We start from the raw sequence: 14,660 nt of genomic DNA, 5'->3' as shown, positions 1-14,660 counted from the left end.
CATTTGTCCCAAAACCGTAAAATCTCGCCCGAGGTCAACGGACTTTCCTAATGTCCGACCCTCGCCCCCCCCCCCCCCCCCCCCCCCCCACCACCCCCCTATTCCCGTGGTGGGCAGGGTGGTAAAATTCCAGCCGTAAAGTTCTTTGTTGGTTGCCATGTGCCCTATGTTACAACAGCAGCTACACTTCAGATACTCCATTGGTTGTAAAGCATTTTGGGACATCCTGAGGCCAAGAAAGGTGCTATATAAATGCAAGTTCTTCTCTTTTGATTTCTCCTTCCATTACCATCTTTCACGCCCTGCAACATTTGATCATACAGATCTATGTCATAGGCCGGTGGTCAGAGCATTTCATAACAGCGTAAAATTTGTGCAAGGTTCTAAGTGATAGGCCACAGTTTAATAGATTTTCCCAGCATGATAACACTGATATAGCGCAAACAATACACACACAACAGTCAGGATGATGGACCCCTGAACGTAAGATCAACAGAGAATATGAGGTGGTGTCACTAAATACACACAAAACATCAATACTTTCCAACACACTCTGCAAAATGATTTCCATAAATAACTCTAAAGGGTGTGGCAAGCAGTGTCATGCGGAGAGAAATCTGAAAAATGTTGAAGGAGCGCTATTGTTGTAAAAAGACGTTTGAGTTCTTTGGGAAATCCTGTGCGTCATATTCCCCACAGTGACATCCAATGTGAGTATCACAACCCCTCATGATGTGCACTATTGCAGAATAGAACTTGTGATGTCGCTCAGTTTAAATCCAGATTCATCTCAGAGTCATCTCAGTCTCTGCCTCTCTGGCTCATTCTTTCCTTGAATCCTGCCGCCCTCCCGTAATCGGTAGGTTAATGCCACTCCTGGCATTAAATAATCCCTGCTCTCTGGTTTCCCCAACCTTCCCTCCTACTTTTTTTCAACATCAGACTTGTGGCAAGCAAGGGTTTTAAGGGTTCATAGAAATCATAGACACTTATAGTACTGTAAAGATGCTTGTAAACCAGTTGGTAGCGGAGTGGTTAGCACTAACCCTTAAGGGGCAACAAGGGTTGGACGTGAGCCCAAAAGAAAAGTGGCAGAGCACAAAGAAAGGGGGACATGTCCTCTCTCTGTCCGACCCCAAAAACCTAACCCCCCCCCCCCCCCACCAGCAACCCCCATACTGCTGCTTGTTTTCCTATTTCTTATGTTTTTTATGTTATCATATCATAGAATCCCTGCAGTGTAGAAGGAGGCCATTCAGCCCATCGAATCTGCACCCACAACAATTCCACCCAGGCCCCATCCCCGTAACCGCAAGTATTTACCCTGCTGATCCCCTGACACGAAGGGACAATTTAGCCTGGCCAATCCACCTAAACTGCACATCTTTGGACTGCGGGGGGAAACCGGAGCGCCAGGAGGAAACCCACGCAGACACGGGGAGAATGTGCAAACTCCACACAGTCACCCAAGGTCGGAATCGAACCCAGGTCCCTGGCACTGTGAGGCAGCAGTGCTCACCACTGTGCCACCGTGCCGCCCATACATGAAGTTAAGAGCGACCCCAACAAGTTCCAATTTGTGGATCCTTTTGTCCGTTGGGGGAAATTCTGTTCAGCGAGAGGCTCCCAGAGCATATTGTGTTCTGTCCGCCCTTGTGTCTAACCCGGTGGTATTTAAGTGCAGAGTGTGAGAGAAAGTGGGGATGTGAACTCGATATTTTCTGCTTGCTGGGTCAACATCTTTTGCGGGGGGGTTGGTGGTGGGGGAAATCTCACTTGGGGCTGGTCGTAACAAACGGTCAAAGCAAATTTTATCCTGGAGAATGGAAGCCGACGGGTAATTAGGCTATCAGCGTGTTATGGTAATAAATTAAAATTAGCATGGGTGTGAAGCCAATAAAACAGATGGGTTTGCAAGACAATGACAAAGGGCTATTGTGTGCAAACAGAAAGTTGATCATGGAAAATGTTCACAAGTCAATGATTAAACTAGTGCAGTCTCTTTATGACTATGGTAGGGCCTCATCTCTATTTACTAATTTCCTGACAGATAATATTTGAGCAGCAGTACTTCAAACAATATAACATACAGTTACGTTCTCTCACTTCAGGAAAGACATATTTGGCATAAGGGTGGGAATGAGAAGAAATTCCTCCCAAACAGAATGCAGGCCTATTTTTAGTTGCAGTTGTGAGAGCTTAACTTAGTCCACTCTTTTTTTAATCACTCGTTCTGGATTTGTTGAACCTTGGAGTTATTTATAGGCGATATTTTTGGAATGGGTGTTGGAAACTGCTATGGTTTATGTATCTTCCAGTGATGCCACAAGTCATCGCTCGACAAGGCTTCTCATTCACAAGGCTCACCGTCCTGCTGCCGTGGCTGCACTTGAGGCCTCAGACTGGATAATTTGTGCTGCGTGGCCCCACCATTTGTATCCTTGCACCTCTGCAGAGGGTAGGTATCTTGTTTAAGCATAATCTGTGCCTGCCTCATTAAGCAGGCACAGTTAGAGGGGGAGCCACACTCTGAAAATCTTACAAAGACTGGGTAAGCTCTAAATTAGCCAGAAGGTTCACAGTTACCGCTGAGCACATTTCAAACCTAGTTTTTTGACAGCAGAAGTTACAAACCATAATGTGACTCTACCCCTCAGGGGGTCCCGCACTGTTCCATTCTCAAGTCAAATCAAGAGTGTTCTAGTTAAACAGTCACTTTAGTATTGTACAGGGTAAGAATAGCAGCGTATCTCTACCCTTTGTGTATTGTATTCTTTTGTTGCTTTTACTGAACAAATATTATGAACCATAAAGTAATACCTTGTGGATGAATAAGGTATTTTTAAAAATTCAGCACTTCTTTCAATGCAAACAAATCCCTTGACGTGACTTCTACAGATTCTTTGAAGTTAAGGCAAGCAACTCAAACCCATTGGAAGGAATTTCTGAAATTAATTACTTTAATAACAATGAGGCTTTTCTCCCAGGGCCAAAGTGTGAAGGATAGATTAGTATGGTTACTCTTACGTTATTCAATCTCTCGCAAATTTGATCCCTGCCCCAAGCACAGACGCAATAAGTATACAGGGTTGAACAGAAAAGGCAGCATCTTCGGAGAGAGAAACAGAGTTAACCTTTTGTCAGAGCTGGAAAATGTAACACGTTTCAAGCAAAAAGAGGCAAAGAAAGTGGAGAGAGGGGAAAGTCCCAGACTGCTCCTATGTCTTATGGTCTTATGGGTTATGGGGAAAAGGCAGGAGAATGGGGGATGAGAAAAATATCAGCCATGATTGAATGGCGGAGCAGACTCGATGGGTCGAGTGGCCTAATTCTGCTCCTATGTCTTATGGTCTTAGGAAGGGTGGAAGGCCAGAGTGATTTAATTACCACGAGAACAGTCATTATGACCTGAAATTGTTGAAATCATTGTTGAATCTGGAAGGCTGTAAAAAACACCTAATTGAGAGATGAGGGGTAATTCGCTCAGCTTACGTTTACTGGGGCAGGTTGAGGAGAGAGAGAGGTCAGAGTGGGAATGAGATGGAGAATTGAAATGACCGGAATCTCGGGGTCATGCTTGTGGATTGAACAGAGGTGTTCAGCAAAACGACCACCCAATCTACATTTGCCCCCACCCACCACCATCACTACCACCCTCCATCTTGGATAGCAAATATATTAAACTGAAAGAAGCACCCGTGTACAAGTAGATGGCTGTTTCACCTGGGCAGTGACAAGGGAGGGGGGTAAAAGGGGAGGTGCTGCATCTCTTGCACTTGCGTGAGAAGGTGCCTGTGGTAAACCACTGTTATCTGTTACCTGTATATACAACAACAAAGAACAAAGAACAAAGAACAATACAGCACAGGAACAGGCCCTTCGGCCCTCCAAGCCCGCGCCGCTCCCCGGTCCAGGATTGAATCCTGAATCCAGGATCCCCGCCCAATTTTCCAGCCTATCTACATACCAATATCCTATCCACCGAGCTGTCCCTCACAGCTACGATGCTTTGTTCATTACAACCTATTAACTCACCCCCACCCCCCCCATTCCAGACCATGTGTGGCACATCCCTGTCGGTTCCGCCCAGGTCTCCTCCCCCTGGTCTGGGTATAAAGGCGGTGGCTCCTCCCCCCTTGCTCTCAGTTCAGACCAGATCACCGACAGGGATGGCTCCAAGTTCTTGCCAATAAAGGCCTATTTGTCTTGCTCACAACTAGTCTCGGCTCGATTGATAGTGCATCAGTGCCATGGGAAAGGGTGGGTTGTTGGACTGGGTGTAACAGTAGATCAGGAATAAAATGTTCCTTACAAAGACAAAGCATGATGATTTCTGTGAATGTATATTGTTACATGTTGTCAATTTGTACTGTTGCATGTTGTAAATTCGTACTGTATGTTCTATTTTGCCCATGAATCATCCTTGCAACTCTCTGCAAGATGTTTTTCATTTTAGTGTCAACTGATAATTTTATGTTGTTCCTTACACCCATTGGGAATAAGGTGGTTAAAAGCAAATTACTGTGGATGCTGGAATCTGAAACCAAAAGAGAAAATGCTGGAAAATCTCAGTAGGTCTGGCAGCATCTGTAAGGAGAGAAAGGAGCTGACGTTTCGAGTCCAGCCGACCTTTCGACAAAGCTTTGACAAAGGGTCATCTGGACTCGAAACGTCAGCTCTTTTCTCTCCTTACAGATGCTGCCAGACCTGCTGAGATTTTCCCGCATTTTCTCTTTCGGTTTGGGAATAAGGTGGTTACAGCTTACGTGGATCTCACTAAGAAATCTTCACAGACTGGATGCAGAGAGGAAATACTTTCGTGCCACAAGTCTGGGCTAATTTGAAATCAAAAGTTGGAAGAAGCTTGTTCTTCTCCAGTTCCGATCACTTCCTTTCCTCAAAACAAAGATGCCCACATTTCCCACTACGTCAGACGCTGCACTGTTTGGTTACGGTAAGAGTGTGGTGGCATGTAACACAAGACGTCATGTTCAACTGCTTAGAATGAACTTGTGTTTAACACGGCCTATCTCTTTACTGGCACACAGACTCTGTGCTATAAATATGCAGTGGTCATTTACAGGTTACAGAAGGCGGGTGCTGATGAGTTTGTAAGAGTAGGATCAGAAGCAGCAACTGACTTGCTTTTGTTTACATTTTAATGTATGAAGCAACAGGAGCATGTTTATTTGCTATGTCTAACTGTCCTGTGATAATGGTGGCACGGTGGCACAGTGGTTAGCGCTCCTGCCTCACAGCGCCAGGGACCCGAGTTCGATTCCACCCTTGGGCCACTGTCTGTGTGGAGTCTGCACATTCTCCCCGTGTTGGCATGGGTTTCCTCCGGGTGCTCCGGTTTCCTCCTACTCTCCAAAGATGTTTGGATTAGGTTGATTGGCTATGCTAAATTTCTCCTTAGTGTTAGGGGGATGTCGGGGGGATTGGTAGGGATTGTGGGCCATGCTAAATTGCCCCTTTGTGTCAGGGGACTAGTAGGGTGAATATGTGGGGTTACAGAATTAGGGCATGGGTGGGATTGTGGTCACGCAGGCTCAATGGGCCGAATGGCCTCCTTCTAGGGATTCTATGGTGGTGGTGGGCTTTCTTGAACTGCTGAAATCCTTCTGCTTTTGTTACTGCCCCAGTGGTGGGTAGGTAGGGAATCTTTGACCCAGTGCCAAGGAAAAAGTGGTTTATGTCCAATTCCAGATGATATACAATTTTAGTTGGAAGCTTGGATGTACTAATGGTCCCGTGATCTTGCTTCTGTCACTGTCCTTGGTGGCACAGACTGCAAGACTGGGCAAAAGGCTCAGAGCAAGCTCAGTGTGTTCTGCATACGGCAACCACAGTGTGCTTTTGATGGAGTCCAGTGCTGAGGGTAAGAGCTGAAGCCCCTAGGTATGTGAGGGAATACTCTGCTGCCTTGCCCGTTGATGGGGAAAGTTCGCCGGTAACCTTTGAGACATAACATTTGGTTTGACCATTGAAGTTATGATGTAAAAAGGACTTGTCCCTATACTCTGAAAGTCTAGGATGCACACATACCAATGGCTGCTATTGGGATTAGTTTTCACGTAAACCTGGATTAAAGAGCTGTAGGAACTTGCATTTGGACATCCACTCATGACTGGAAGGGCAATAATTTGCTTCCTGCTTTTTCTTTTGATTACATTCCATGTTTTTAGTGAGTCATGGACCTCAAGGCCAAAACTTCTTTGTCCCCTCCATAGTTTCCAGCCACTCGCTATTGAGATAATTTTCCAAATTCCTTTCCTGGATGCACAGTGGGTGACCTCTTGGCTTCCCACCTCAAACTCCACATGCCACAATTTTGCTAATTTGCTCAAACTACACCCCATTGGAACCTTTGTAATTTGTATATTACTGTACATGGTAGTTGGTACTCTCCGACCTCGCCTGCAGCTGGGATTATCCGGTCCCGCTGCTGTGAACAGAGATTTGGCCGAGCGCCAAATTCTCCATTCCCGCTGCAAGCAGTAGCGGGGCATGAGAGACTGGAGAATTCTGGACTTTTGGATGAGATGTTTAACCCCCCCCATGTTTAACCCCCCCCCCCCTCCGCTTGCCCCCCACCCCCCCATGTTGATCCTGTCAAGTGAACGTAAAAGATCCCTTAGCACTATTTCGAATGTGAGCAGGGAAGATCTCTCTGGTGATGGTTTCCTGATCAAGAGTGATCCCTCAATCAATATCACACAAAAAAGCTTTCTTGCCACCATCTGTTTGTGGGAGCTTGCCGTGTGCAAATTGGCTGCCGCACTTCCTACATTACCACAAGTGACAACACTTTTTAGAAAGTGCTTCTTTGGTGGCAGGGTGGCACTGCTGCCTCACAGCGCCAGGGACCTGGGTTCGATTCCCAGCTTGGGTCACTGTCTGTGTGGAATTTGCACGTTCTCCCCGTGTCTGCATGGGTTTCCTCTGGGGTGCTCTGGTTTCCTCCCACAGTCCAAAGATGTTCAGGTTAGGTGCATTGGCCATGCTAAATTCTCCCGCAGTGTACCTGAACAGGCGCCGGACTGTGGCGACCAGGGGATTTTCACAGTAACTTCACTGCCATGTTAATGTAAGCCTACTTGTGACACTAATAAACAGACTTAAATTTAAAGAAACGTTGAGAATCTCCGAACCCAACATCGATGATGTGAAGGAACATCATTGCAGTGAGAATGTAAGCCTACTTGTGACACTAACAAATGAGCTTTAACTTCAACTCATTGGCCGTAAAGAGCTCGGGGACATCCTTCGGTTGTGAAAGGCGCTATATAAAAGCAAGTCAGGCCTTCTTAGGATATTCTGAACTTTGGCAGCAGGAAGTGGTGTCGTGTTTAATGCATCAGTTTGAACTTTGAAAGCACGGTGGTGGCCTTAAGGCAAACTGAACATTGCTGTTAACTGGATATTTCTAATATCACCCCCTCCCCCTCTCATCATCGTTACACAATTGCCATAAGGTGATTCAGACTCACAAGATTCTCAGGAACCCCCTGAACTTCCTTGAGCCACTTTTACAATGTGACAACACCAATTGCGAGTAAACTTTTCCATTCTAATCTGGTGTGTTTGCTTTGAAACGCGTTGTGTGGGCGGGTTGTATTGGGTAAGAAATATATCCGCCCACCTTTGGATAGACAAACAGGGCGGATTAAAGTGGAAGAGGGTTTACGCCGTTTCATTCCGGGACGAGAGAGAGACGTTTTGGCCAGAACGCTCGCAGGTAAGCGAAAAATGTTCATCAGGTTAAAATTTGATCCTGGGGGTTTTTTTTGTGTGTTTTATCAACACACAAGGTTTCCTTTGCTTCCTCGGTTTTTAATTACGATTGGGCTCGCTTTCAATTCTCTCTCTCTCTATCTTTTGCCATCAAAGCAATTTTAGGGTGTTTTGGAATTGACTCTGTTCCCACTGCAGTGGGACTGGCGGAGAGGGAGGGAGGGAAGGGGTTAGAATGTATCCCAGGCGTTGAAATAAACATGAAACTTACAAGGAGCAGAGGAGCAGGCAACTTGCCAGAGGGTCTGGCTGTCATTTTCTTTTGGACATTGATTCACATGAAGGTTTTATAATCCCCTCTCCTCCCCTGCAATAATCCAGAGTGTCTGCACTTTCCCCCCCTCCCTGCTTGAGGGATGTCTTTCACCCGCAGCCTACATTTCTAAGCGCCCCCAACACACAGACAGTTCAGCTGAAAGCCCCGCAGTGTGCCTGAATAATTCATTGCCAATCAGTCCCTGCCTGTGGAGACTTGCTGTTTTTTTTCCTTCTGGTCGCAGCCCATCTTGAGAATGCGCTGGTGGTGCAAAAGCTATTTGGGGGTGAGAATTGGCCAGTAGGCTTTTCTTGGGGGGGGGGGGGGCGGAGAGAGGGTGTTACAGAATGGGGGGGGGGGGCGGAGAGAGGGTGTTACAGAATGGGGGGGGGGGCGGAGAGAGGGTGTTACAGAATGGGGGGGGGGGGGGAGGAGGAGAGAGAGGGTGTTACAGAATGGGGGGGGGGGGGGAGGAGAGAGAGGGTGTTACAGAATGGGGGGGGGGGAGGAGAGAGAGGGTGTTACAGAATGGGGGGGGGGAGGAGAGAGAGGGTGTTACAGAATGGGGGGGGGAGAGGAGAGAGAGGGTGTTACAGAATGGGGGGGGGGGAGGAGAGAGAGGGTGTTACAGAATGGGGGGGGGGAGAGAGAGGGTGTTACAGAATGGGGGGGAGAGAGAGGGTGTTACAGAATGTGGGGGGGGGGGGAGAGAGAGAGGGTGTTACAGAATGGGGGGGGAGAGAGAGGGTGTTACAGAATGGGGGGGGGAGAGAGAGAGGGTGTTACAGAATGGGGGGGGGGAGAGAGAGAGGGTGTTACAGAATGGGGGGAGAGAGAGAGGGTGTTACAGAATGGGGGGGGGGAGAGAGAGAGAGGGTGTTACAGAATGGGGGGGGGAGAGAGAGAGAGGGTGTTACAGAATGGGGGGGGGAGAGAGAGGGTGTTACAGAATGGGGGGGGGGGGGAGAGAGAGGGTGTTACAGAATGGGGGGGGGGGGAGAGAGAGGGTGTTACAGAATGGGGGGGGGAGAGAGAGGGTGTTACAGAATGGGGGGGAGAGAGAGGGTGTTACAGAATGGGGGGGGAGAGAGAGAGGGTGTTACAGAATGGGGGGGGGAGAGAGAGAGGGTGTTACAGAATGGGGGGGGGGAGAGAGAGGGGGTTACAGAATGGGGGGGGGAGAGAGAGGGTGTTACAGAATGGGGGGGGGAGAGAGAGGGTGTTACAGAATGGGGGGGGGGGAGAGAGAGAGGGTGTTACAGAATGGGGGGGGGGGAGAGAGAGAGGGTGTTACAGAATGGGGGGGGGAGAGAGAGAGGGTGTTACAGAATGGGGGGCGGGGGAGAGAGGGTGTTACAGAATGGGGGGGGGAGAGAGAGAGGGTGTTACAGAATGGGGGGGGAGAAAGGGTGTTACAGAATGGGGGGGGGGGCGGAGAGAGGGTGTTACAGAATGGGGGGGGGAGGAGAGAGAGGGTGTTACAGAATGGGGGGGGGGAGAGAGAGGGTGTTACAGAATGGGGGGGGGGAGAGAGAGGGTGTTACAGAATGGGGGGGGGGAGAGAGAGGGTGTTACAGAATGGGGGGGGGGAGAGAGAGGGTGTTACAGAATGGGGGGGGGAGAGAGAGGGTGTTACAGAATGGGGGGGGGGAGAGAGAGGGTGTTACAGAATGGGGGGGGGGGGGGGGAGGAGAGAGAGGGTGTTACAGAATGGGGGGGGGGGGAGGAGGAGAGAGAGGGTGTTACAGAATGGGGGGGGGAGAGAGAGGGTGTTACAGAATGGGGGGGGGGGAGAGAGAGGGTGTTACAGAATGGGGGGGAGAGAGAGAGGGTGTTACAGAATGGGGGGGGGAGAGAGAGGGTGTTACAGAATGGGGGGGGGGGAGAGAGAGGGTTTTACAGAATGGGGGGGGGGGGAGAGAGAGGGTGTTACAGAATGGGGGGGGGAGAGAGAGACGGTGTTACAGAATGGGGGGGGGGAGAGAGAGGGTGTTACAGAATTGGGGGGGGGAGAGAGGGTGTTACAGAATGGGGGGGGGGGGGGGAGAGAGAGAGGGTGTTACAGAATGGGGGGGGGAGAAAGGGTGTTACAGAATGGGGGGGGGAGAGAGGGTGTTACAGAATGGGGGGGGGAGAGAGGGTGTTACAGATGTGGGGGGAGAGAGGGTGTTACAGATGTGGGGGGAGAGAGGGTGTTACAGATGTGGGGGGAGAGAGGGTGTTACAGATGTGGGGGGAGAGAGGGTGTTACAGATGTGGGGGGAGAGAGGGTGTTACAGATGTGGGGGGAGAGAGGGTGTTACAGATGTGGGGGGAGAGGGTGTTACAGATGTGGGGGAGAGAGGGTGTTACAGATGTGGGGGGAGAGAGGGCGTTACAGATGTGGGGGGAGAGAGGGCGTTACAGATGTGGGGGGAGAGATGGCGTTACAGATGTGGGGGGAGAGAGGGCGTTACAGATGTGGGGGGAGAGAGGGCGTTACAGATGTGGGGGGAGAGAGGGCGTTACAGATGTGGGGGGAGAGAGGGCGTTACAGATGTGGGGGGAGAGAGGGCGTTACAGATGTGGGGGGAGAGAGGGCGTTACAGATGTGGGGGGAGAGAGGGCGTTACAGATGTGGGGGGAGAGAGGGCGTTACAGATGTGGGGGGAGAGAGGGCGTTACAGATGTGGGGGGAGAGAGGGCGTTACAGATGTGGGGGGAGAGAGGGCGTTACAGATGTGGGGGGAGAGAGGGCGTTACAGATGTGGGGGGAGAGAGGGCGTTACAGATGTGGGGGGAGAGAGGGCGTTACAGATGTGGGGGGAGAGTGGGCGTTACAGATGTGGGGGGAGAGAGGGCGTTACAGATGTGGGGGGAGAGAGGGCGTTACAGATGTGGGGGGAGAGAGGGCGTTACAGATGTGGGGGGAGAGAGGGCGTTACAGATGTGGGGGGAGAGAGGGCGTTACAGATGTGGGGGGAGAGGGCGTTACAGATGTGGGGGGAGAGAGGGCGTTACAGATGTGGGGGGAGAGAGGGCGTTACAGATGTGGGGGGAGAGAGGGCGTTACAGATGTGGGGGGAGAGAGGGCGTTACAGATGTGGGGGGAGAGAGGGCGTTACAGATGTGGGGGGAGAGAGGGCGTTACAGATGTGGGGGGAGAGAGGGCGTTACAGATGTGGGGGGAGAGAGGGCGTTACAGATGTGGGGGGAGAGAGGGCGTTACAGATGTGGGGGGAGAGAGGGCGTTACAGATGTGGGGGGAGAGAGGGCGTTACAGATGTGGGGGGAGAGAGGGCGTTACAGATGTGGGGGGAGAGAGGGCGTTACAGATGTGGGGGGAGAGAGGGCGTTACAGATGTGGGGGGAGAGAGGGCGTTACAGATGTGGGGGGAGAGAGGGCGTTACAGATGTGGGGGGAGAGAGGGCGTTACAGATGTGGGGGGAGAGAGGGCGTTACAGATGTGGGGGGAGAGAGGGCGTTACAGATGTGGGGGGAGAGAGGGCGTTACAGATGTGGGGGGAGAGAGGGCGTTACAGATGTGGGGGGAGAGAGGGCGTTACAGATGTGGGGGGAGAGAGGGCGTTACAGATGTGGGGGGAGAGAGGGCGTTACAGATGTGGGGGGAGAGAGGGCGTTACAGATGTGGGGGGAGAGAGGGCGTTACAGATGTGGGGGGAGAGAGGGCGTTACAGATGTGGGGGGAGAGAGGGCGTTACAGATGTGGGGGGAGAGAGGGCGTTACAGATGTGGGGGGAGAGGGCGTTACAGATGTGGGGGGAGAGAGGGCGTTACAGATGTGGGGGGAGAGAGGGCGTTACAGATGTGGGGGGAGAGAGGGCGTTACAGATGTGGGGGGAGAGAGGGCGTTACAGATGTGGGGGGAGAGAGGGCGTTACAGATGTGGGGGGAGAGAGGGCGTTACAGATGTGGGGGGAGAGAGGGCGTTACAGATGTGGGGGGAGAGAGGGCGTTACAGATGTGGGGGGAGAGAGGGCGTTACAGATGTGGGGGGAGAGAGGGCGTTACAGATGTGGGGGGAGAGAGGGCGTTACAGATGTGGGGGGAGAGAGGGCGTTACAGATGTGGGGGGAGAGAGGGCGTTACAGATGTGGGGGGAGAGAGGGCGTTACAGATGTGGGGGGAGAGAGGGCGTTACAGATGTGGGGGGAGAGAGGGCGTTACAGATGTGGGGGGAGAGAGGGCGTTACAGATGTGGGGGGAGAGAGGGCGTTACAGATGTGGGGGGAGAGAGGGCGTTACAGATGTGGGGGGAGAGAGGGCGTTACAGATGTGGGGGGAGAGAGGGCGTTACAGATGTGGGGGGAGAGAGGGCGTTACAGATGTGGGGGGAGAGAGGGCGTTACAGATGTGGGGGGAGAGAGGGCGTTACAGATGTGGGGGGAGAGAGGGCGTTACAGATGTGGGGGGAGAGAGGGCGTTACAGAATTGGGGGGGGGAGAGAGGGCGTTACAGAATTGGGGGGGGGAGAGAGGGCGTTACAGAATTGGGGGGGGAGAGAGAGAGGGCGTTACAGAATTGGGGGGGGGGAGAGAGAGGGCGTTACAGAATTGGGGGGGGGAGAGAGAGGGCGTTACAGAATGGGGGGGGGAGCGGGTGTTACAGAATGGGGGCGGGAGCGGGTGTTACAGAATGGGGGGGGGGAGAGGGTGTTACAGAATGGGGGGGGGAGAGGGTGTTACAGAATGGGGGGGGGGGAGAGGAGAGGGTGTTACAGAATCAGCCATGATCTTATTGAATGGCGGGGCATGCTCGAGGGGCTAGATGGCCTCCTCCTGCTCCTATTTCTTATGTTCTTATGTTGTTCTTATGTACAGAATGGGGGGGGAGAGAGGGTGTTACAGAATGGGGGGGGGGAAGAGAGGGTGTTACAGAATGGGGGGGGGGAGAGGGTGTTACAGAATTTGGGGGGGGGAAAGAGAGGGTGTTACAGAATGGGGAGGGGGAGAGAGGGTGTTACAGAATGGGGGGGGGGAGAGAGGGTGTTACAGAATGGGGGGGGGAGAGGGTGTTACAGAATTTGGGGGGGGGAAAGAGAGGGTGTTACAGAATGGGGAGGGGGAGAGAGGGTGTTACAGATTGGGGGCGGAGAGAGGGTGTTACAGAATTGGGGGGGAGAGGGTGTTACAGAATTGGGGGGGGTGGAGAGAGGGTGTTACAGAATTGGGGGGGGGGAAGATGGTGTTACAGAATGGGGTGGGGGGAGAGAGGGTGTTACAGAATTGGGGGGCGGGGGGAGAGGGTGTTGCAGAATGGGGGAGTGCTGTGTACCTGATAGCTCGGACAGCCTTGTCAAGCACACACAGCAGCTTCAGCCTATTGCCATTGTAAGGATTGGTCTATTCTTTCCATCCTAAGTTCATTTAATAAAAATCTCAACCTCTCAAAGTTGAAGTAAAGTTTATTTATTAGTCACAGGTAAGGCTTGCAATGAGGTTACTGTGAAATGCCCCGAGTCGCCACACTCTGGCGCCTGCTCGGGTCAATGCACCTAACCAACACGTCTTTCAGACTGTGGGAGGAAACCGGAGCACCCGGAGGAAATCCACGCAGACACGGGGAGAATGTGCAAACTCCACACACACTGACCTGAGGCTAGAATTGAACCCAGATCCCTGGCGCTGTGAGGCAGCAGTGCTAACCACTGTGCCACTGTGTTGCCCTACTGGAATTATCAGCCCAATCTTGCCTGAGATATTCTGAACCTTTTTGTGAAAAACTGGTTGGGTCTCAACTGGAGTACTCTGTCCAATACTCTGGGTGGAACAGTGGTTAGCACTACTGCCTCACAGCGCCAGGGACCCGGGTTCAATTCTGGCCTTGGGTGACTGTCTGTGTGGAGTTTGCACGTTCTCCCCGTGTCGGTGTGGGTTTCCTCCGGGTGCTCTGGTTTCCTCCTACACACCAAAGATGTGCGAGTTAGGTTGATTGGCCATGCTAAATTGCCCCTTAGCGTCAGGGGGATTAGCAGGGTAAATACGTGGGGTTGCGGGGATAGGGCCTGGGTGGGATTGTTGTCGGTGGAGGCTCGATGGGCTGAATGGCCTCCTTCTGTACTGCAGGGGTTCTAAGATTCCATATGAATTCTGGGCATTGCACTTTGGGGAAGGTGTGAAGCTTTTGGAAAGGGAGCTTTTTGAGTTAGATGGATAGATTGGGATGGTCTCCTGGGAGAAAGGAAGCTCGAGAGGAGATTTGCTCAAAATCATGAGACTGGAAATCTCCGGCTGTTCGCACTGGCGGAATCTTCCAGTTTGCTGACGGCACACCCCCACCATGGGGTCTCCCGGCGGCGTAGAGTCGAATCAATGGGAAATCCCATTGGCTGCTGTGGGACCAGAAGATCCCACCACCCGCGTGGTGCGCCACCTCCAACCAGCGAGATAGAGAGAATCTGTTGCCATTGGCGGAAGGCTCAAGACTTGAGGACCTAGTCTTCAAATAATTGGTGAAAGAATGAAAGGTAGCATGAGGAAAACGCTTGAGCAGCGAGTGGTTACACGCTGGAACGCTTAACCTGAGAGTAGTGGAGGCAGATTCAGTCCTGGCATTCAAAGCGGAATTGAATCAGTAATCGAATGGGGAAAAATCTGAAGGATTACA

The 14,660-nt window shown here is 51.6% G+C and overlaps 1 protein-coding gene across 4 annotated transcripts in view; it reads left to right on the top strand.

Moving 5' to 3' along the window:
• The first annotated feature begins 633 nt into the window (after positions 1-633).
• LOC144480215 (annexin A4-like) overlaps positions 634-14,660 on the top strand; it is a 98,902-nt gene continuing 84,875 nt past the window's right edge. The window contains exons 1-2 of one of the 4 annotated variants that reach the window (XM_078199445.1): positions 634-710; positions 2,319-2,458. The gene's annotated coding sequence lies outside the window, so the exon portion shown is untranslated. Of the gene's footprint in view, positions 711-2,119; positions 2,459-7,317; positions 7,742-14,660 lie in introns of those variants that run through there. The other 3 variants (XM_078199447.1, XM_078199444.1, XM_078199446.1) reach the window with 3 other exon arrangements.

Source organism: Mustelus asterias, chromosome 28 (genome assembly GCF_964213995.1).
Source record: "Mustelus asterias chromosome 28, sMusAst1.hap1.1, whole genome shotgun sequence".
NCBI lineage: Eukaryota > Metazoa > Chordata > Chondrichthyes > Carcharhiniformes > Triakidae > Mustelus > Mustelus asterias.
This window is presented reverse-complemented; position numbering and strand designations above follow the sequence as displayed.